Source organism: Melospiza melodia, assembly GCF_035770615.1.
Source record: "Melospiza melodia melodia isolate bMelMel2 chromosome 7 unlocalized genomic scaffold, bMelMel2.pri SUPER_7_unloc_1, whole genome shotgun sequence".
Classification (NCBI taxonomy): domain Eukaryota; kingdom Metazoa; phylum Chordata; class Aves; order Passeriformes; family Passerellidae; genus Melospiza; species Melospiza melodia.
In genome coordinates this window covers 6,833,959-6,856,455 of record NW_026948497.1, presented here as the reverse complement: position 1 = coordinate 6,856,455, position 22,497 = coordinate 6,833,959, and the positions used below count along the sequence as shown (strand labels likewise).

The 22,497-nt window shown below is 50.9% G+C and overlaps 1 pseudogene; it reads left to right on the top strand.

The window, feature by feature from the left end:
- The window catches only part of LOC134432881 (zinc finger protein 208-like), a 1,008,692-nt pseudogene that overhangs the window by 799,410 nt on the left and 186,785 nt on the right, over window positions 1-22,497 (top strand).

Below are 22,497 nucleotides of genomic sequence, written 5' to 3'. Positions count from 1 at the left end.
AGAGATCACAGGGGCTCAGCACTGGCAGGAGGGGCTGTGGGATGTCCCAGAGGGGGCTGTGTCACAGCAGTTTCTCTGGGGCTGTGTCACAGAGGAACAGAGAAGCTGTGATGTCAGCAAGGGGCTGTGTGACAGGCCAGAGTGGGCTTTGTGAGATCACAGATTGGGCTATGACATCACAGAGGTTGTTGAGTGAGGTCATTGAACAGCTACAGCATCATAGAGGGGATTCTGTGACATCACAGAGTAGGCTGTGACCCCATTGTATGGCTGTATGAGGTAATAGTGCAGGCTTTGATGTGAAAGTGTGTGCTGTGATATTATAGAGCGGCAGTATGACATCACAGAGAGGGCTTTGTGGCATCACAGAGTTGGCTGTGACATTGTAGAGTAGGGTGTGAGGCCATAGAGCAGATCCTGCCATTATAGAGGGTGTCTCTGTGATATCAGAGAGTGGCTTGTGACAACACTGGGTGGCTGTGTAATATCATAGAGCAGGCTGTGACATCACAGAACAGACAGTGACATCACTGTGTGATTTTTTTATATCAGAGTCTTCTGTGACATCACAGAGCAGTTGTGTGACATCACAAGATGCTGTGTGACATCACAGGGGCTGTGTGAGGTCACTGGGGAGGTCACTCTGCCCTGGCCCCCCTCACAGCTCCCCCCAGAGCAGTCCAACCCTGCTCATGCACAGTGGGGTCCCCTGTGCCCCCAGGTCCCACCACCAGTGTCACAATGATCCCTACATTCCATGGAACCACAAACATCTATTCCATGTGTGGCATGCCAGCTGTGTGGCTCCATGGAGTGTGACACTGAGAGGCCCCAACAAACCAAGGTCCATTGTGACACCGCGGGGCCTCCTGGAACTGTGGAGACCATTGTGACACTTTGGGGTATCATGGAACCGAGGGGCCATTGGGACACTGTGACACCCCATGGAGCCAAAGGTCCATTGTGACATTGCAGGGCTCATGGAATAGAGGAGTCAAGTGACATTGTGGGGCCTGTGGAACCATGGAGACCACTGTGACACTGCAAGGCCTCATGGAATCATTGGGACCATTGTGACACTGCTGGACCCCATGGAATGCGGTGCCCCTTGGTGCCAAGACCCTCAAGAACTCAGTTTTTTCTTCTGCTAATGAAACACTGAGGCTCTGTGCTTTCCTTCCTATAGAAAAAGAACTCTCCTTCTCCTCCAAGCATCCATGCCCAAAACTGGGATTTCACCTCCAAATTTCCTTATATCCAGGAATTGTTCCAAAAGGAATATTTCCAGGACAAGTCTGGCAGGTAATGGTTTAACAAGGGTCACCTCTCATCTGTCCCTAAAACACTGGGGAAGGCTCCGTGCTTTCCCTCCTATGAAAAAGAACTGTCCTGCTTCTCCAGGTGGCCATGGCTGAGATTGGGCTTTCACCTCCAAAATTCCCTAAATGCAAAGACTGCTCCCAGACAAAATATGCCATTCCTGACAAGTCTGTCTGGCCTTGGCCTAGTGAGGCTTTCACCGGCCTTCCAAATGCAGGGACACTCTGGTTTCCTTCCTATGGAAAATAATTTTCCTTCTCATCCAGATGCCCATGGCCAGAATAGGAATTTTACCTCCAGCATTGCCTGTTGTGAGAGACTGGAGGAGATTGTTGGCTGCAAAACATTTCATGTGTGGGGGGGGAAGGGGCAGGTCTACAGCCTTGCCCTGCCCTGGAACCCCAGCAAAGATTTCCTAGGTCCAATTTAGGTTTCTTCTCCCTGTTAATTTATTGATACGTCCTATCTCCAGGTGACACTGAATCCAAGGACCTCCTCATGCAGTTTGAATAGATATGAAAACAAGACCCTTCCTGGCTGACAATCAATCAGACTCTGTCCCTACCCCCACCCCACCATTTCCCCCATCCAAGCCCTGGCACTCAGAGCAGCCTTGTGCAAATCTGAGCTCCCTCCAGCCCAGGCTGCACCTGCAGCTTTCAGCTCCTTGGCTCCAACTCCCACCTGCTTTCCTTGGAGAAGGATCTGCCTGAGACACAGAGGGATGTTCATTTATTGTCAGCCAACAAAGCCAAGGCAAGTCACAGCTCCATCAAATGCTAAAGTCGTTCTTTTCCCTGGCTCTGCCCTGCCCCTGATCCCCACAGCCTGTCCTGTTTCCTTCATCCCTGCATTGCCAGGGACTTTCTGGGACAAGGGAGCTCTGTTCTGGATGTGGAGGAATGTCCAAGTGCCACCACTGGAGACGGAGCCACAACTCATCAGGTTTTTGTCTTTTGAGGGATCAGGAACTGCTGAGACTCAGAGTCACAGAAAGTTTTTCTTCATGGCCAACAGACCACACTTGAACAGGACAGAATTTACTAATAATCACGCTCTTCCCTGAGCTATGCATAGTGTCCCAGCAGTACCTGATGAGTCCACCATCCATAAGTGATTTCCATAATAAAAAGTAATTTTAGACAAATGTGGTTCTGTGATAGATATAAACACAATTAAGTTCTTGTATCAGGATGCCCATCCTGGAGTGAGGAAAAACAGCTCAAACAATTCCTGATTTGCAAAGCTGTCACTGGTGAATGGAGAAGGGAGGTCAGGCTGCTCTTGGTGTTGAGGAAATGCTGAAACCAGCCTAACTCATTTCATCTCCTCCTGTCCTGGCTGATCTCCCCTCTTTCCCCTTCCACCCATTGGCTTTTGTCTCCCCCCAGCCCCCGCTGAAGAGCCTGGCTCTGTGTTCTCCATCCCCTCCTCGCTGGCACTGCCAGGCTGGCATGAGGAGCCCCTCAGCCTTCCCTGCTCTGGGCTGGACAAGCCCAGCTCCCTCAGCCTCTGCTCACAGCCCAAGGGCTCCAGCCCCACCTTGGAGGCCCTTCCCAGACCCTGCTCCAGCTGCCAGTCATCTTTCCTAGCCTGGGGAACCCCACCCAGGCCACAGTGACCTGGATAATCCCCATCCTTGATGTCCTGGTCACACAGCCCTGGCCCCTTGTCCCCATGTCAGGCTCTGGGGTAGATCCTGTGGAACCTCCTTTGGTGGAGGCTGTGGCTCCAGGTGGGCCGGGGGGATCCTGGGGGACAGGGACCCTGCTGGGCATGAACAGCATTGGACTTGTTGGGAGAAACTGTGAGGGGGAGCTGGGGCGGAGTGACCAACCCAGTGACCTGACACAGCCCTGCTGGGATGTCACACAGCCCCTCTGGGATGTCATAGCCTGCTCTGTGATGGCACAGCCCATTCTCTAATGTCACACAACTGGTCTCTGATGTTACAGCCAACTCTGTTATGTCCTAGTTGCTCTGTGATGTCAGACTGCTGCCCTGTGCTGTCACAGCTTGCTCTGTGATGTCATAAATGCAATCTATGATGCTGTAGCTTCTCCATGACCTCCCATTCTCCACTCTGTGATATCATAGCCCACTCTATGACTTCATGTTACCAGATGATCAATTGTCTCCACCAGGTGAGCTGACACCTGGAGCTAGTTCTCCACAACCCCAGGCCTATGGAAATTACACAATGCCCATTGTGTGAGAAGGGGAACTGGAAGTTTAGCAGCCTCAGTGTCCTGCCAGCTCAGCCAGACCCACTGGAACACTGGGTTCCACGACCACCAGAGAGAGCCCCAAAAGAGAAGAACACATGGGTATAGGGGATGGGAAATATGGTAATGATTTTGGTGAAATGATTATCATATGTAAGTTTAGTCCAGGAAAGTCAATGAATATGTGTGCAAAATAGAGAAAATAAAGAGAAACTTTCCCTGCACTCAGCCTGCATGGCTTTGGGAGGAGCTCTCCCCTGTGCATCCAGGTGAATAAAGAATGTTGATTCTTAATGCTACATTGGGGTTAAGGAGTTTTCTGTTTTACTGAATTTTTGGTAACACTCCCACTGCCAAGGAAAGCTCTGTCTGCTGCTGTTCACAAACAGAGAAGGGCTGGTGGCAGATGTGGGGTTCAGAGGCTGCCTGGGACAGAGTGACCATGAAATAATCAAGTTTTCAATGTTGTTGAAAGGAGGGGCAGCAAGAAAACTTCTACACTAGAATTTGGAAGGGCAGACTTTGTCCTATTTAGGATGCTGATTTTGGGAGTACCAAATCAGGTACTGATTTTTTTGAAGGGGAAACAGCCCTTAAAAACAAAGGGGTCCAGGAAGGATGGACACATTTCAAGGAAGTAATCTTAAGGGGGAAGGAGCAGCCTGTGTGGCAAAAGATGAGCGATTGAGGAAAATGACTGGCCTGGCTGTCCATGGAGCTTTTGTGGGAACTCAGGGGAAAAAAGAGAGAGCATCAACTTTGGACAAAAGGTCAGGCAGCTTAGGAAATGTTGAAGGATCTTGCTAGGTCATGCAAAAAGAAAAGCTGAGAGGTGAAAGATCAATTAGAGCTTAACCTGGCCACTTCCGTGAAAAATAGTAGAATATGTTTCTAGAAATAAATTTTTAGCAAAATATGGGATAAGGAGAACCTCTATTCTTTTTTTTGACACAGTGTAGAATATAGTAACTAAAGATAAGGAAAGGCTGAGCTGCTTAATACCTTGTATGTCTCAATGTTCAATATTAGGACAGGCTGTCCTCAGGACAAGTGCTCTCCTGAGCTGGTAGGTGGGGACAGGGAGCAAAACAGCCCCCTGGAATCTAGGAGGAAGAAGTTGCTGACCTGCTGAGCCAATCAGATTCTCAGAGGTGTATGGGATCAGATGGAATCCATCCTAGGGGGATGAACGAGCTGGTGGATGAGCTCCCCAGGCTGCTCTCCAACATTTACCATCAGTCCTTGCTCAGTGGGGAGGTTCCAGAGCGCTGGAGGTGCCAGTGTGAGCCCATCTCCAAGAAGGGCTGGAAGAAGGAGCTGGGGAACTCCAGGCCTGTCAGCCTGACCTGAGTGCCTGGCTGTGAAGGTCCACTCGAAATAAACGGGTGACGAATGATTTTTGGGTACAAAAATAACCAACAAGAGGCACAGGGGTTTTGCAGTAACAAATCAACAAGGTGCAATTTATTGATTATAACCACAGCTAAATATGCGTTTGGTTAAGGGATCCGGGTAAGAGAAGGGTAAGACAAGGAAAAAAGGGAGGAAAGGAGGTCAGGGAATGGGGTATAGCTACCAAAACGTGATGTCTTCAGGGTCCTGCTGCCGAAACTCGCTGGTACACGTCTTGGGGAGATCTCAAAGGACATTCGGACCGAACCCCAATATATATACTGTTCTTGGTTGGGGGAAGGGTGGCTGAAATTAGGTTTCCATGGAGGGGAGAAGTCCATTGTTTTCATGGCCAAATGCTCACAGGTATGTTAGGTTTTTCCCCCTCCCTGAGTTGGGAGGGAGTACAGTCCCAGTCTCTGGAAGAAGGTTGCCAGGGGGGTGCCATGGGGGTGCCAATAGGGTGCCAGATGGGTTCTTGGTTCCTTGATGAGGGGATTCGCATTCTGTTGGTCCATCACAGTGGTTGAAGACAGGCAAGAGGGGTCTTCTCATGGAGTGGGGGGGGGCCACCCCAGAGCTCAGTCCAGCCAGCTCAGGAGTTTGGAAGAAAGTCCAGTTCAATTGTCCAGAAAAGGGCAGCATGCCTCCTTCGAGTACAGCATGGCGTGTTCTGCAAACATCACTTGTGAACACACTAGATAAGCAGGAGACTTTCTTTCCCAACTGGCAGTTTTAACCCTTCGGTAGTCTTTTCTCATGACAATTGTGAGGCAAAAAATGAAGGATTTTCGGATGGACTTCTACACTGGCAAAGTTATGGAACAGATCACCTTGAGTGCCATCACAGGGCACCCATGGGATGGCCGAGGGATCAGAGCCAGCCAGCGTGGATTTAGGGGTGGCAGATCCTGCATGACCAACTTGATCTCCTTTTATGACCAGGTGACCCACCTATGGATGCAGGAAATGCTGTGGATGTTGTGTGCCTGGACTTCAAAGCCTTTAAAACCATGAGCCACAGAATTCCCTGGAAAAACTGCAGCCCATGGCTTGGACATGTTCACCCTTCCCAGGGTAAAGAGCTGACTGGAGGCTGGGCCCAGAGAGTGGTGGGGATGGTGCTGCACCCAGCTGGTGTCCAGGCACTGGTGCTGTCCCCCAGGGATCTGTGCTGGGCCCAGTCCTGTTTAATATCTTCACTGATGATCTGGCTGAGGGGGTCGAGTCCACCATTCACAAATTGCAGATGGCACCAAGCTGGGTGTGAGTGTGGATCTGCTGGAGGGAGGACAAGAAGACACAGCCTTAAGCTACACCTGGGGAAGTTCAGGCTGGGCAATAAGAAGAAGTTCTTCACAGAAAGGGTGAATGGGAATTGGAATGGGCTGGCCGGGGAGAGGGTGGCAGAGTCACTGCCCCTCTCCAGTGGCACTTAGTGACATGCTCTGGGTAACAAGGCAGTATTAGGGCATTGGTTGGACTTGATCATCTCAAAGGTCTTGTCCAGCCTATTTGATTCTGTCATTCTGTGATGACTGGGATTTTCTGGGGCCATTGTGACACTGCAGGGCCTAGTGGAACTGAGAGGACCATGGTGACACCGTGCAGCCCCAGAGAACCAGGGGTCCACTGTGGTGCTCTGGGGCCAAATGGACCCACGGAGTGCTCCATGACACAGTCTGTGGGCTCAGGGAAGGTGGAGAGAAAGAAAATGAGAAACGGCCCAAACACTGATATTTAATTATGGACAATATGAAAAACCTAAAAAAAGGGGAAAAAACCCACAACCAAACCAACAAGAAATATCAAAAATAACTTTTATTACAAGTGATTTGCAAACACTGGCCAGCAGTTTAATGTTTCTGAAAGCATCCAGTCATCAGTGTCCACACTGCAGCCTTGAGCTCCTGGTTCCTCAGGCTGTAGATGAGGGGGTTCAGGACTGGAGGCACCACCAAGTACAGAACTGACAGGGCCAGATCCAGGGATGGGAAGGACATGGAGGGGGGCTTCAAGTGAGCAAAGATTAGAGTGCTGAGGAATAGGGAGAGAACAGCCAGGTGAGGGAGGCAGGTGGAAAAGGCTTTGTGCCGTCCCTGCTCAGAGGGCATCCTCAGCACAGCCCTGAAGTTCTGCACATAGGAGAAAACAATGAACAAAAAACATCCAAGTCCAAAAGACACAATTACAGCAATGAGCCCCAGTTCTTTAAAGTTGGAGTGTGAGCAGGAGAGCTTCAGGATCTGTGGGATTTCACAGAAGAACTGGCCCAGGGCATTGCCACGGCACAGGGGCAAGGAAAATGTATTGGCTGTGTGCATGAGAGCATTGAGAAAGGCACTGGCCCAGGCAGCTGCTGCCATGTGGGCACAAGCTCTGCTGCCCAGGAGGGTCCCGTAGTGCAGGGGTTTGCAAATGGACACGTACCGGTCGTAGCACATGACGGTCAGGAGGAAAAGCTCTGCTGAGATGAAGAAGATAAAGAAAAAGAGCTGAGCAGCACATCCTGTGTAGGAGATAGTCCTTGTGTCCCAGAGGGAATTGTGCATGGCTTTGGGGACAGTGGTGCAGATGCAGCCCAGGTCGCTGAGGGCCAGGTTGAGCAGGAAGAAGAACATGGGCGTGTGCAGGTGGTGGTCACAGGCTACGGCGCTGATGATGAGGCCGTTGCCCAGGAGGGCAGCCAGGGAGATGCCCAGAAAGAGGCAGAAGTGCAGGAGCTGCAGCTGCCACGTGTCTGCTAAGGCCAGCAGGAGGAAGTGCCTGTTGGAGCTGCTGTTGGACATTTGCTGTGGCTGGGCACAGGTACCTGTTCATGCAGAAAAGGACAGTGAGGAGTTGGAGGAGATTCCTGTAACCAAAATCAAAGCCATTTCCTATACACCCACCCCTGGAACACACAGATATGGTCTTTAGTATTTTCAGCATCTGAGGTTTTCTTTATAAGCTCCCCAATGTTATTCCTGGTATTCTTCGATATCAGGAAACCCTGAGCATTTCTACTTGACTCAGGGAGAACAGAGCAATTTCTGGGAGGCAAAGTGATGAGTGGAGACTGAGGGGAGATGATCTGTCATTCTGACCTGTTCCGAGTTTCCTTGGGCTTTAACCTTTCTCTGGTGGAGGGTGATCACCTTCCCATGCTTCCCCTAAAATGTCACCAGGCACTGCTGAGAGGAGATGTGTCCATCACAGCCCAGATCCACATTTGTAGCCATGGATTCGCCTTGCTCATTTCACCAACCCAATAGCAGCATTTTCAGTGTCACAGCACCTCTGCCTTTCCCCATTAATCTTATAACTCAGAGATGCTCTAGGACAGGTTTGCACCCTGGATTGGAGCTCCCAGCTTTGATTAAAATCTCAGGGAGACTCCCAAGTGTCCTTTTGATGGCATTGGATTGAGGGAGATGCAGCTTCTTCCCTGGCTGGACTGACAGCATTGCCCAGAGCCGGGCACTGGGGACAGTGTCACCCTGAGCCAGCTGCTCCCAGCCCTGTGCTCTGCAGAGGGAACTGGGCCCGGGGCTGCAGAGCTGCCCCACGGCTCTGCTGCAGCTCTGCCTGCACAGGAGGGGCTGCACGCCTTGGAGCCCTGGCCCTGAGGGCAGAAGCTTGGCTGGGGGCACAGGAGGGAGGGGGCTTGTTCAGAGGGAGGGGCTGCACTGGAGGGGGTCCTGTGGGCATCTCTAAACTCTCCCTGCCACAGCATCTCTGGGTATTGTTTTCTCTCCTTGCCTGATCTTCTCTCTGCTTCCTGCAGATTTTCCTCCTGCAGGTACTTCCCTGTGCCTGATCTCTCCATTTTAACACTCACAGACCCCAAATCTCTGTGCACACTCCTTGGCCGGACAGAACCCTGCCTGTTTGCAGGGCACTAGCTGGGGGCAGGTTCTGTTTGCACCTTGGAGAAAGGACAGCTCAGACTGAGCCTGATGGGTCCAGCAAAGGTGACGCTGGTGCTGTCCATGGACAGAAAGGCTGAAAGCATATTAGGGATCTCCTGTGACCCTATAATCACCAAAAGTAACATATCAGATGTCTCAGACACTTGTCAAAATTCATAATTAATAATTCATAACCTACCTTTAATATTTATCCCCCCTCTCTGCCATTCTCCAAAAGCAGGAAACTGATTTCAAAGTATTAGGAAATTTTCTCATTTTTGTTAAAATCCTTGACTTGGAAATATTCTATGACTGATTAGAACTGCTCAGCATGTCAGAGGTTCATAAGCATTTCACCTCCCCTGCACCAAAAATACTCCGAGTAGTACTCACAGCGTCTGTAGGCACTGGGATGTTCCAGCTTTAGGAGATGGCTCCAGGAGCTGCAGCTGCATTGTCCTGCAGCCAGAGGTTCCTGTGCCAAGGGCTGGCAGTGATTCTGCCCCAGGCACTTCTCAGCACCTCCCCAGCCCTGCCTGATTGAAGCTCTCTGTGCCTCTGTGCTGTACCCGGGATGGCTGCAGGCAGTGCCCCAGCCCTGCTGGTCTGGCAGAAGAGCTGCTCATCAAGAGAAATGTGCTTTTGAAGCTCTTCTTGGTTACCAGGAGCTGACTCTGTTCCAGCCCAGCTCAGCAGCATAGACACAGCACAAGGACTTTAATGAGCCTATGGGGCTTTGTGCTCAGGCCCTGAACATCATTCCCTGAGAGGGAGCTGAAGAAACCTCTCCAGAAATCCAAGTCAGAATCCAACTCCAAAGTTTCTTGGACTTTTAATGGGTCCCAGAGAGGGACACAACTGAGAAAGTGTCCCCGGATCCCAGGCATAGCAGAGAACTGGAGGCAGTGATGACAGGTGGGGACAAAGGGAAGCCAAGTCTTGGTGTCCTGGGGCACAGCAGCACGGTCTGTGCCACCAAGGGCTGTGAGGAGACAGCTTGTCCTGAGGCCCTGGGGCCTCCTGGCACAGCCCCAGCCAGGCTGGGCACTGTCAGCCCCTTGTCCTGCCTTCAGCATCCCCTCCTAGCCCACATCCCATGGCCTCAAGGATTTGCTGGAAGGAGTCCCTGGGGAGCCTTGCTCAGTAATGGCCCTGGGGGCTCCTGAATGCTCACAGAGTTTTTCAAAGGGCTTTGGGTTCGGCTTTTGCCTTTGAGTCTCTGAGAGGTTTGTGCAATCATGGCCTCCAATTCTCTGCTGTAATGAGTCCCTGGAGAGGGTTTGTGTGTAACAACACTCAGTGGGGCTCATTAATGCTTCAAAGTACTTCAGTTATTTTAAGTTACTTGGTGTTTCCCTTTTGATACAGACTCTGTGAGAAGTTTGTGCAATCATGGCCATAATTATCTGCTTTAACGAGTCCCTTGAGAGCTTTGCACTGACATGTAGTGGGGCTCATTAATACTTTGAGATACTCAAGATTTTTAAGGTACTCTGGATTTTCCTTTCCACACTGAATCTCTGAGAAGTTTTTGTGCCATCCTGGCCTCCAATTCTCTCCTCCAAGGAGTCCACGAGGAGCCTGTCTAGGGGATGGACCTCAGTGGGACACATCCATGATTTGAGACACTTTGGGGTTTTCTTCTGACTTTGACTCCTGGAAAGGTTTGTGCAATCTCCTCTCAGGCCCTGAGGTTCCAGGGCTCAGCTCCAAATGCACTATGGGGCTCATTAGGATCAAGCAAGTCCTGACAAACCATGACTCTGCCTTGATTTCCCTCTGCTCTAGTGCAGTTCATCAGAAATATTTCTGTAGTGCTTTTGGTTCACCAGTTTAAGATTTCTTGGAGAATGCAGCAATTATTGTAGTGGGTCCAGTGTGGGCTAATTACCAGTGCACTCACTAGAATATACTTACTCATTTCCTCCTGTGTGATGAGATTAGGAGAATGGCAAAGCAGGCTCATAACTTTAAAGGGTATAAGGAAAAGTTCATTAATAGCAACTAAAAGTAAGAGTAATAAGAACAAAACTTTCAGAGCACTTCTCCTCTCCCCACAACCTTTTCTTTCTTACTGACAATAAAAGAGACAAACCTATAATTTTCAGTCAGTTTACCCCAACTAGAATATTCTTTCTTGAGTTCACTTAGGGAGAGGAGTCTCTCTTTCATGCTATGGATACTTCTCCAGAAGAAACACTTCTGTTGTGGCTCTCAATTTCCATGAAAAGCAACTGCCCAGAAAAATTTGCAATTGTGACATCCCTCCCAGTTGTTCAAAGCTCTTTTACAGTTGTGTTTGTGGGCCAAGTCAACTTATGGGGTATTAGTTTAATGATGAGTTATTTAAGACCAAAGGTTCTCCTCATCTATTTCTGAAATCATCTTCATCTCTGAGAACGGAGATCTTTTTCTTCTCCCTCTGAAAGCACAGGATCTCATCACTCTTCACTTTTTCAGTGTTCTAACTTCTCATGGGATCACAGCTACTTCAACATTTGCTTTAGCATGGAGGCCTTTGCTGAACAAGTCATTTCCTTGTACTTTTCAATGCGATACAGGGAAAAAGAGAGTCTGATGTGTCAGTTACATCCTTCTCCATAGCTTTACAAGAGGATTTCAGCCCCAAGATCAGGACATCTCCTCATCCCTCCCATCTGGGACTCAACTTCCTCTTCAATGACCTCAGTGTCTTCATGTTGCTCCTCTATGTGCCTGCACTTTGTTCTTTTCTCTCACTGGAGGGAGGATGGAAGCACTGAAAGAGTTCATATCTCACCCGGGGCCTGCAGATGGTTCCGTGACCCCGGCCAGGCTCAGTGCTTGCAGCCAGACCTGCTCCCTGTTCCCTTGGTTCCATGGGGCCCCACAGCGTCCCAATGGTCCCTTGCTTCCATGAGGACCTGAGGTGTCATAATGCCCCCTTGGTGACATGAGGCCCTGAAAGGTCACAATGGTCTCCATGGTTCCATCAGGCCCCACAGAGTCATAATGGTCTCTGGGTTCCATGAAGCCCCGCTGTGTTACAATGGCCCCTTGGTTCCATGGGCTCCAGTGGTGCCACAATTATCCCCTTGGTTCCACGAGGTCCCCACAGTGTCCCAGGGATCTCCATGGGAAGGAAGGAACCCAACCCCGGTGTTGCAGGGGCATCCACCAGAGGCCAAGGCCAGCCAGACTTGATGGTAGTGACAGATTTACCTGGGAGCAATCCTTGGATATGCAGAATTTTGGAGGTGGAATCCCAATTTCAGACATGGACACCTGGAGGAGAAGGACGGTTCTTTTACATAGGAAGGAAAGCAGGGAACACCGATATTTGAGGGGCAAATGAAAGGTGGCCATCAGAGGCCTAAGTCAGCCAGACCTCTCTGTTCTAGTTGCTTTTGTATGAAAGCAACCCTTGGATATAGGGAATTTGCGAGGTGGAATCCCAATTTTGGCCATTTCTTTGTAGATAAGAACGACAGTTCTTTTTCATAGGAAGGAAAGCACGGAGCCCAAGTGTTTCAAAGGCAGAAGAGGAAACAGGTGGCTCCTGTCCTGGCTCCCAAGCCAGCCAGGCCTGATTGTCATGGCAGCTTTTGTCATAGAGGAGTCCTTGGATATTTGGAATTTCAGAGGAGAAATCTCAATTTTGACTTTGGACTCCTTGAGAAGAAGGATGGTTCTTTTCCATGGGAAGGAAAGTATTGAGCCACAGTGTTTTGAGGCAGGTGAGGGACAGCTCCCAACGGCAAGGGCAGCTAGACCTGTCTGGCTTTCATTTGGGAGCAATCCTTGGATGTTTGGAGTTTTGGAGGTAGAATTCCAGGTTTGGCTATGGGCACCGGGTCAGGATGGATGGTTTTTACAAAAAAAAAAAAAAAAAAAAAAGCCAAGTCCAAGTGTTTTTGAAGAAGATGAGAGGTGGCCACCCTTAGGCCAACACAGCCACACCTGTCTGTCCTGGCACCTTTCATCTAGGGACTCTCCTTGGACATAGGGCATTTTGGAGGTGGAATCTACGTTTTGGCTATGGGTGCCTGGACAGGAAGACAAGTCCTTTTCATTACGAAGGAAAGCACAAAGCCCCAGTGTTTCAGAGGCAGATGACCGCCAGCCCTCAGAAAGCCAAGGCCAGCCAGACTTATCAGTCCTGGCAGCTTTTGTCTGGGAGCTATCCTTGGATGTTGGGAATTCTGGAGGCAGATTCTCAATTTTGGCCATGGGCAACTGGTCGAGATGGATGGTTTTTTCCCATAAGAAGGAAAAGCACATGATCCCAGTGTTTCAAAGGCAGATGAGAGGTGGCCCCTGGGTGGCCAAGGCATCCAGATCTGTCTCTCCTGGCAGATTTCATCTGGGAACAATCTTTGCATATAAGAAAATTTGGGGGAGGAATCCCAGTTTTGGCCATGAGGTCCTGGAGGGGAAGGACAGTTCTCTCCCATAGGAAGGAAAGCCCAGAGTCCCAGTGCTTCAGGGGCAGAGGAGAAGCAGCCTTGACATGCCAAGTTCAGCCAGACCTGTCCAGTAGCCCCCGGGAGGCCAAACCAGCCACACCTGTTCCCTGTGCCCTTGGTTCCATAGGGCCCCACCCCACAGTGTCACAATGGTCTCCTTGGTTCCATGAGGCCCTGGAGTGTCACATTGTTCTCCTTTCTTCTGTAGTGTCACAGTAGCCCCATGCTTCCCTGAGCCCTTGCAATGTCACCATGTCCCCTCGGCTCCCTGCGGCCCCACTGTGTCCCAATGGCTCCTTGGTTCTACCGGCCCCACAGCTTCATCCTTGACCCTTGGTTCCACAGGGGTCCTGAATTTCGTAATGGTCCCCCTGATTCTGTGAGGTACCACAGTATCACAATGGTCTCCCTGATTCCATGAGGTTCCATAGTGTCACCATGGTGTCCTTGGATGTGCATTGTTCCAATGGCCCCTTGGTTACATGAGTTCTGCACTCTCAGCAATGGTTTTTCTGTTCAAACAGGGCCTTGATGTGTCACAATGGCTCCTTGGTTCTGTGGTGTTCCATGGTGTCATGTACGGAAAATCACACTATGAAAAGCCAGTGTCCATAAAGGAGACAGTGGAGTCCTTCAACTTTAATGGAATAAAGGGAGAGAATCCACCAGGGCACATGCTCATGGAGTTTTCTCCTCAAAGTTTCAAGAGGGATCAGCCTCCTTTTATCAAAGCTCCTAGCCACATGTTGCCCCCTTCCTTTCCCCATTGGCTGAGGTACTCAGACGATACAGACTTTTTGAACCCCCTACCCCATATTCCCCTCTTGAACCAGTGATTTTAACCCAGAGTTCAGAAGTTCAGGCTTGCGCAGACCCTTTTCTGTTTCAGGAGGCTTCCTATGAAATGTCTTTTCACATAATTGAGGAGAGAAACTTCTGAGCTTTTTTTCCTTTTTAAGAAAACAAAGAATAGTTTTGTCACTCCGTCAACAAGAAGCACATTCCTATACCAAGCTGTCCGGCCTCTGTAATTAAAATGTTTCTTGAAGTTAGTAGAGACATTAAGACCCATTTCAAAGATGCTAACATCCCTACATTCACCCATTGAATAGTCTGTGAAGACATCTTGCCTCTCAGCCACAATGGACTCCTCAGTACACGGAGATCCACCATGTCACCGTGGACCCTTGGTTCCATGAGGTTCCGTAATGTCACCGTGGTCACTGTCAGAGGCTGGATGAGATCAATGTCCCGAGACACCTTGGGATGCTCGGAATGCCCGTGTAGGGCCAGGGCCTGGTCAGGCCTTGGTTTGTGGTGGAACAGAGCCCTGCCCCCAGCCCTGGCCTGGCAGAGCTGTCAGTCACATAGCAGGGGCAGTGTTAACCGAGCTCTGATTGGCTGATCTGTCAATCAATCACACCCCAGCAGCTGGTGCCTACCCTGGCTCTGAGTGGACAAACAACTGGCAGTCCCATCCCAGGGGCGGGCCCGTGAAGGCCAAGGGGGTTAAAAGCCGGAGCACAAGGCCAGCTTATGGTCTGGATCCTGCCTTCTCCTGGGGTTCCTCTGTTAGCAACGCTGGTACCCCAGCAGTTGGTGCCTATGTGTATGTCTTTCTATGGATCTGCTGTCTTTCTGTTGTTCTCTATTTCTTCTCCTTCTAATCCTGCTTACCTGGAACATTTTTGGTAACTTCACATGTTAAGGGTTAAAGGATTTTAGGTTAAATGTGTGGCAATCCAGAGCACAGGGAATATTTCTCTGTCTGCTCTGAGGGGTCCCGAACCCCAGAGAAACACTGTCTTTAACCTTCGCCATGGAGAGGACTTCCAAGACTTTGAGATAGATTAGAATTTACCAAAGTGTGAAATAGATAATGGAGAGTAGTGTAGTATGTCACTTGGATGAGAAATTTAGGTTTTGGGATTTTTAGTATATTGTAGATAGAAAGCAAGATGGAGGAATTAGGGTGTAGTCCCTGTCTTCTTTTTCATCTACTCCATGTTCTGCAGTGTTGGTGGCACAGGGTGATTGGTCAAGGAAAGCACAGTGCAGAGTTTATGTGGACAGTCAAGGGATGAGTTATTGGCAGATAAGTAGAAATAATGTACATTTTAAGAGTTAATTGAATGAGACAACATTAAAAGACCTTGAAACTGTGCATTTTAGGGCCATTTTGAGGTGTCTTTCCAGCGTGCTGAGCCTGGTGTGGACAGCAACGCAAAACTTTAGATAAGATGACAATAAACAAGAAGATGAAGACCAAAAACGTCCCGTGCATCTCCTTTTATCTGGCACAGAATTGCTACAGGAGAGTTTACCCCATCCAGGGAGTCCCCAAAAAGGCTCAACATAAAATAAACATCAATAACTGGTGCCCCAACAATGTTTGTAAAAAGTTGGTTCTTTTCCATGAAATTGTTTACTGAAGGGTGTTGTCTTAACTGGCCAATCATGTGAAATGTGTTGATTAAAGGACCAGTAATGTCTACCTGTAGCAAACCAAGGTATAAAATAAGAGGATTGAATAAATGGGTGGTTTTTGGCCCTTAGCCTTCTGATCTGAGTCCGTGTCATCTCTGACTCATCAGTGACATTTGGGGATCTCTGGGGATCTATTGGGGATCCTTTCTGCGCCTTGTTACCCAACAGGAGCTTCTCTAATGAACTTTGCCTGAAGGTCCCACTCTGCCCCTAACAGGAACCCCTGTGAGTGTCTGGGACATCCCGGCCCTTTGGCAGCCTGGGGACTCCTGGGATGTCACCGTGGAGCCCCTGTGAGTGCCTGTGACAGATCGGTGCCTTTGCAGCCCAAGGTCCCCTGGGATGTCACCATGGAATGGCTGTAACTGCCTCTGACCACAGGGCTCTTTACCATCTCCAGAAGCCCTGGCAGGTCTCCATGGAGCCCCTGTCTGTGCTTGTGACATTCCAGCTCTGGAACAGCCTGGAGACTCTTGGAAATCCCCATGGAACCCCTGTGAGGGCCTGTGACAAATCTGATCCTTAGCAGGCAACCATCAGGGGCCCCTGTTGCTATGGTCAGTTTCCATGGCAACCATCACCAGACCCTGTTGCTATGGTCAGTTTCCATGGCAACCATGACCAGCCCCTCTTGCTATGGTCAGTTTCCATGGCAGCTCCATGGAGACCCCATGCCAGAGGTGGTTGCCATGGACACCAGCTCAGGCCTGCAGCCAGAGCCCGTTGCCATGGCAACCATTGGCCGCCCCATCCCCAGGCTCACGGGATCGCAGAATCACAGAATGGGCTGAGCTGGGAGGGACCCATCAGGATCCTCCAGTCCAATTGCTGGCCCTGCACAGGACACCCCAACAATGCCAGCCTGGGCCTGGCAGCGCTGCCCAAACGCTGCTGCAGCTCAGAGAGCCCTGGAGCTGGGACCCTTCCCTGGGGAGCCTGGGCAGGGCCCCAGCAGCCTCTGGGCGAAAACCTTTTCCTGACATCCAACCTGAGCCTGCCCTGACTCAGCTGCAGCCGTTCCCTCCACTCCCGTCCCTGGGCACCAGAGGGAAGAGGTTCCCACAGCCCCAGCCAGGGACCCGCTCCCAAGGCTGTTGCCATGGCCACCAGGGCTGGGACCAGCTGGGATGCTCAGTTTCCACAGGCCAGGGTTCAGGAATGGGATTCCACAATTTCCTGCTCCTGCTAAAACTGCGCTTCCCTCACTGCCCTCCTGCCTCCAATGGAAAGCACGAAAGGCAAAGATCCCGGGCTGGGATAAGAACAATTTATTAGGAACAGCAACGAGACAAGGAAAAAATGGAACAGAAACAATATTGATAACAGAAGAGATAAGAAAAGCTATTTACAGGGAAAACTACAACATCAACAGCAGGCTCTTCCTGGCCATGTATTTCCCCCTGCCTGGAAAGGGCACTCCTCTCCTCAGGGAAAGGGACATACAGAGTCCCTTTCCTGCCCCGGCAATAACCTGAGGTTGGAGTGAATGTAATGACAGGGCCATGGCCAGACTCTCATGTTCTTCAATCCCACATCATGTCAAGGGCAGGGGCAGGACGACGGGCAGGTATCTTCCCAGCATGGATCACAGGGAAAATGGATCACAAGGGCTCTTCTCAGTGTGGGTTCTCCCATGGGTAATGAAGATAGAGCAGTGCATGAAGCTGTTCCTGCAGCTGGGGCATTTGCAGGGCCTCCCTTACTGGTGGCTCTGTTGGTGTCTTGTCAAGTGAGAGCTCTGGATGAAGCTCTTCCCACACTGGGGACACTCGAAGGGCCTCTCCCCAGTGTGGATGCGCTGGTGCCTGATGAGGGTGAAGTTGTGCTTGAGGCCTTTCCCACAGTCTGGACAGCAAAATGGCCTCTCATCCGTGTGAATCTGCTCATGCAGGAGGAGATGGGAGCTGGTGTGAAACCTCTTCCCACATGTGGCGCACTGGTAGGGCCTCTCCCCTGTGTGGATGCGCTGGTGCCTGATGAGGTGGGAGCTGTGGTTGAAGCCCTTCCCACAGTCAGGACAGCAGAAGGGCCTCTCCTCCGAGTGAATCTGTGGGTGCTGGAGGAGCCTGGAGCTGGTGTGAAACCTCTTCTGACACTGGGGACACCCACAGGGCCTCTCCCCAGTGTGGATGCCTTGGTGGGTCACGAGGGTGGATCTGTAGCTGAAGCCCTTCCCACATTCCCCAGACTCGTAGGCCCATTCCCCGGTGTGGATCATGTGGTGGCTGACCAGGTGCTTGCTCTGTTTGAAGCTCTTCCCACACTGCAAGCACTTGTGGGGCTTCTCCCCATCACGAAGCTGCTCATGAACCACCATCTCTGAGCTCTGCCTAAAGCTCCCCAGATGTGAGAAGGTCGGAGGGCCCCCCCATCCCCGAGCACCCTCAGCGGTGAGAGGGACACAGAGCCCCTGGTCCCCAGCCCTGCACAGGCATTCCCTGAGGCCAGAGGGATGGAGACCCCCCGAGCATCCCTCAGGACACGAGGACAGAGACCCCCAAGCATCCCCTGGGGTGAGAATGATGGAGACCCCCAGGGGAATGGCCTGGGGAGAGAGGGACAGGGACACCCCCTGGGGAATGGCCTGGGGTGACACGGACAGGGACAGCCCCTGGGGAATGGCCTGGGGTGACAGGGAAAGGGACACTCCCTGGGGAATGGCCTGGGGTGACAGGGACAGGGACCCTCCCCAGCCCCACCCAAGCAACCCCCAGGGTGAGAGGCACAGAGCATTCCCTGGGCACTGGACAAAATAAACTTTGCAGAAAACAAACTTAACTCTGCATAAAATACTTTGATGAATATTTGCTTTTCCCACAAGTCACATGATGAAAATGCAAACCAATCCCAAAATTTTATAAACTGACAATAGAAGCTATTTTGTGGCAAATCCAAATTCCATTGGTCCTGCACAGCTCCAGCTCAGCTGCTGGCACATTCTGATAAAAGAAAAGTGGAAATTAGGCCCAATACGGAATATGAAAAGGAAGGGGAAGCTCTGTGTAGCTGTCACAAAGGTGACAGGGACAAAGAGAAAAATTATTCTAACATTTGGCAAAGTCGCCCAGCCTGTGAAAAAGCCTGTGACAGGGACAGAGACCTCCCCTGGAGGGGGCCAAGTGTGACATTTTCCCCTGTGTGTGTGGCCTTCCCAGGGTGGGGGTTTTACACCTGAGCCACTTTTGGGTAAGAGGGGTGGTGTTCAGCCACCCAAGCAGGGATTACCCCACTGTTTCAGGCTGCAATGTAAGATGTAACCAAATGCATGTTTTCAATCACCATCTTCATCAACTGGTATAAAAAGGCAGGGTAGTGTTCTTTATCTCTTCCATGACTCACCCCTGATAACGCTCTCCAGGGGAGATATCTTCTGTGAATGGGCCATTGAGTGTCACTGCAGGACTGATAAAATTCCATCATCCTATTGTGATATGCTCTGCCCAGAGGGAGGAACCAAGCATTCCTACCTGGATATAAGCTGAGGCTTGAAGCACCAGCAGCACCTTGCCTACTGGATTCCCAGAGGACAAGAGCTCCATTACCACCACTGGACCTTCAGAGGAAGACCAGACTCTTCTACAGGATCGCTGCTCTAACAGAACCACGTTCATCACTCCAACAGGACTGCAGCCACCACTTAATGGGACTGCTTCCACCACCCTGCCCAGCAGGGTGTCAGGTTATATCGTGACTCTGTCAGTTTAAGGCAGTGTTTCTGTATCATTGCCTTGATCCTTATTTTTTTATTGAATTGGAATTCTGGCTTAGACTCTCCCCAGGTTTGCCTTCAAACTAGTAGAAAGGTCATTGTGCTCATCCCTTGTTTTCCTCCCAAAACAGAATATCCCATTCCTAAAACTTTACCAGATGGAGGGTAAAGTTCCTTGAGGGAGAACTTCCTTGAGGGAGACACCTCAAGGAAGAGGAAGATGCCCCGGGACACCCAGGCATGTGAGGAGGAAGTCAGTGCCCCTTTCCTCCTCTGTCCTGCTTCATCTCCCAGCCCAGAAAATCCCCTCGCTGCAGGACAACCCTGCTGCTAACACCGTCCTGCTGGGGATGCACTGGGGGAATCTCCTTCCCCTTCCCTCTGGTATGGAGGCAAATCCCATCCTCTCTTTCTCCTTCCTACCCCAGAGGAGGAGCTGAGAATGGAGACCGTGGAAGAAAAATCTCCATGGCAGAATCTCATGGGAAAGGCCATTTTGAGGGATTCCACAGTGCAGGAATCCAATGGGGAGGAAAATCCCCAGAGATCCCACAGGAGGAGGGGCTGCAAACCCAGCCCAGTGTGCTCTGAGGAGAAAAGACCAACCCTGTGCCAGGAAAGTGGGCTGAGCTTCAGCCAGAGCTCAGAGCTGGTTGTCAATGGGCAGCTTCACTATAGGGAGAAGACCCACAAGTGCTTGGAGTGTGGGAAGAGCTTCAGGCACAGCAGGACCCTGATCCGCCACCAGATGATCCACAGTGGGGAATGGGCCCAAGAGTGTGGGGAGTGTGGGAAGTGCTTCAGCCACTGGTCCCAATTCACCTGTGCATCCACACTGGGGAGAGGCCCTATGAGTGTCCCCAGTGTGGGAAGAGCTTCACCAGCAGCTCTCACTTGACCAAAAACCAGCAGAATCACCAGTAAGGGAAGCCTTGCAAATGCCCCAACTGCAGGAAGAGCTTCGTGCACCACTCCAGCTTCATCCCCCATGGGAAGACCCACGTTGGTCAGAGCCCTGGTGATCCACATTCCCTGTGATCCATGTTGGGAAGACACTGTGCTGGTTATCCTTTTATTTTGGCCCTCATTTTCTTTGGATTCATCTTCATCCCTTTAAAACAGAGAAAATTGGGGTAAAAATCAATAAATTAATCAAAGGCATATAAAGCCTCACTTTTTACTTGTGTTTCAGGGGAATCTGGGATTCAGGGAGATAATTGGGAGAATTTGGGGGTTTTGAGGGTATTTGGTGTACTTGTCTCCCTTTCTTGGCACTGAAAGGGACAAGAGGGTTCAATTTGTCACCTTAATGCCACTGAAAACTACACAATCCCACCCCAAAATTCCTCAATTCCACAACTCTTTGGTGTGGAATGGGGTTGGAAGGGGATTGAGCAAAGTGGGCTTCAAATCAGGAGGGTTGAGATGGGCATTAAGTGGGGCAGGATGGGTGGAATGGGGCTCGGGAGGTGGAAAATGGGGGCAATATGGCTTGGGAAGGGGGTGTTGATGTCCAGGAAGGGTTGGGATGGGTTGAGGTTGGGATTGGGGAGGTGGGATGGGGTCTGGAATGCGGCAGCCAAGGTTTGGGGATGATGAAGGGAGGGGGAGCCTATTACTGAGTGAATTTTTTAATAATCCACATTTCTGAAGAGATTTTGAGGTATCTCATGTTTCTGAGGCTGTTTTCGGGCACTCCCCAGCTCTTGGGGGTTTCCTGGGAATGGCACCACGGAGCCCCATTGCCAGGGGTGGTTGCCTTGGGCATGAGCTCAGAGCCGTATCCAGAGTCCATTGCCTCAGTGCTGGAGAGCAGAGAAATGATGAATGGCCCCAGACATCTCCAGTCTGTGTTTGGGGGCAGGAAGAGTTCTGCAAAGATGGGGTGGTCACTGCCCCACCCCAGCCATTGCAGCCTCTGGCCCAGCCCCAAAGGGGCTGCCCCTGGTACCCCAAAAACCCCATCTGAGAGAGGGACCAGAGCAGGTCAGGCTGTGACACAGGTGTGACACTGACACGTCCCATGGCCCCGGAGCTCACAGCAACTGGGACCCAAGACTGACTGTGGATCTCTCTCTCCCTCTCTCTCTTCTCCTGACTTCCTCTTCTCAAAATCTGCATAACTTGAAGTTGGACAGGTTAGAGTTTGCGAAGTCAGTGCTTTGTCAAGTGATTTACTGTAATTCAATGCTGTTTAAAATTTCCCAAGTACCTCATTCTCTGAAGTTTGCAACTAAAAGTTTGTTCATCACCCTCCTGAGCAGTTTGTTGTTTTCTCCCCTTGTCCATGTGTCCTGCAGGCTGTGCCCCCTGGGCGTGCTGCTCCTCTGCCCTGGCCGGCTGCACTCGCCCATCTCACTGTGCCCCAGCATTTCTCAGCCCTCCCTGGGCTCCCTGCACCCAGCGCTGCTGGCTCCTGGCACACAGAGCCAGGGCAGGAGCCCACTCTGCCAAGGGGCTCTGGGCAGGGCAGAGGCTGCGATGGCTTCTGAGCTCAGCAGCTGCTCCTGGCATGGTTCCATGGAGACCAAGCACAGCAACGCTGCTGAGCATTGTCCCTGCTGAGGGTCACACACTGCCGGGGCACATTCCCTGCCTGCAGGATTGCTGAGCATTGTCCCTGCTGAGGGTCACACACTGCCGGGGCACATTCCCTGCCTGCAGGAATCGTGCCCAACCCAAGCACTGCACTGATGGCTCCAGCATTGCTTTCCAACAAAAACAGGGGAAGGCAAACTGTGTGCAGCTCATGGTAGTTTAGAGTGTCTAAAACTCGCTAAGTCACCCATCTTAGAGGTGAGATGCATTTGGAACTCATGGCATGGAGAAGTAGTGCAAGATGGAAAAGGGGAGCATAGAAATAAATAGAGAAAAACATTTCAGATTTCTTTCCATTTTCATTTCACTTCTGGAAAGCTGGTTCAGTTTTCCAGGAATCTTCTCCACAATACGGTCTGCCCTTTCCAAGAACCTTTCCTGGAGAATGAGGTCAAGCTCCTGTCACAAGATGTGCCACCAACTGCAGCTTC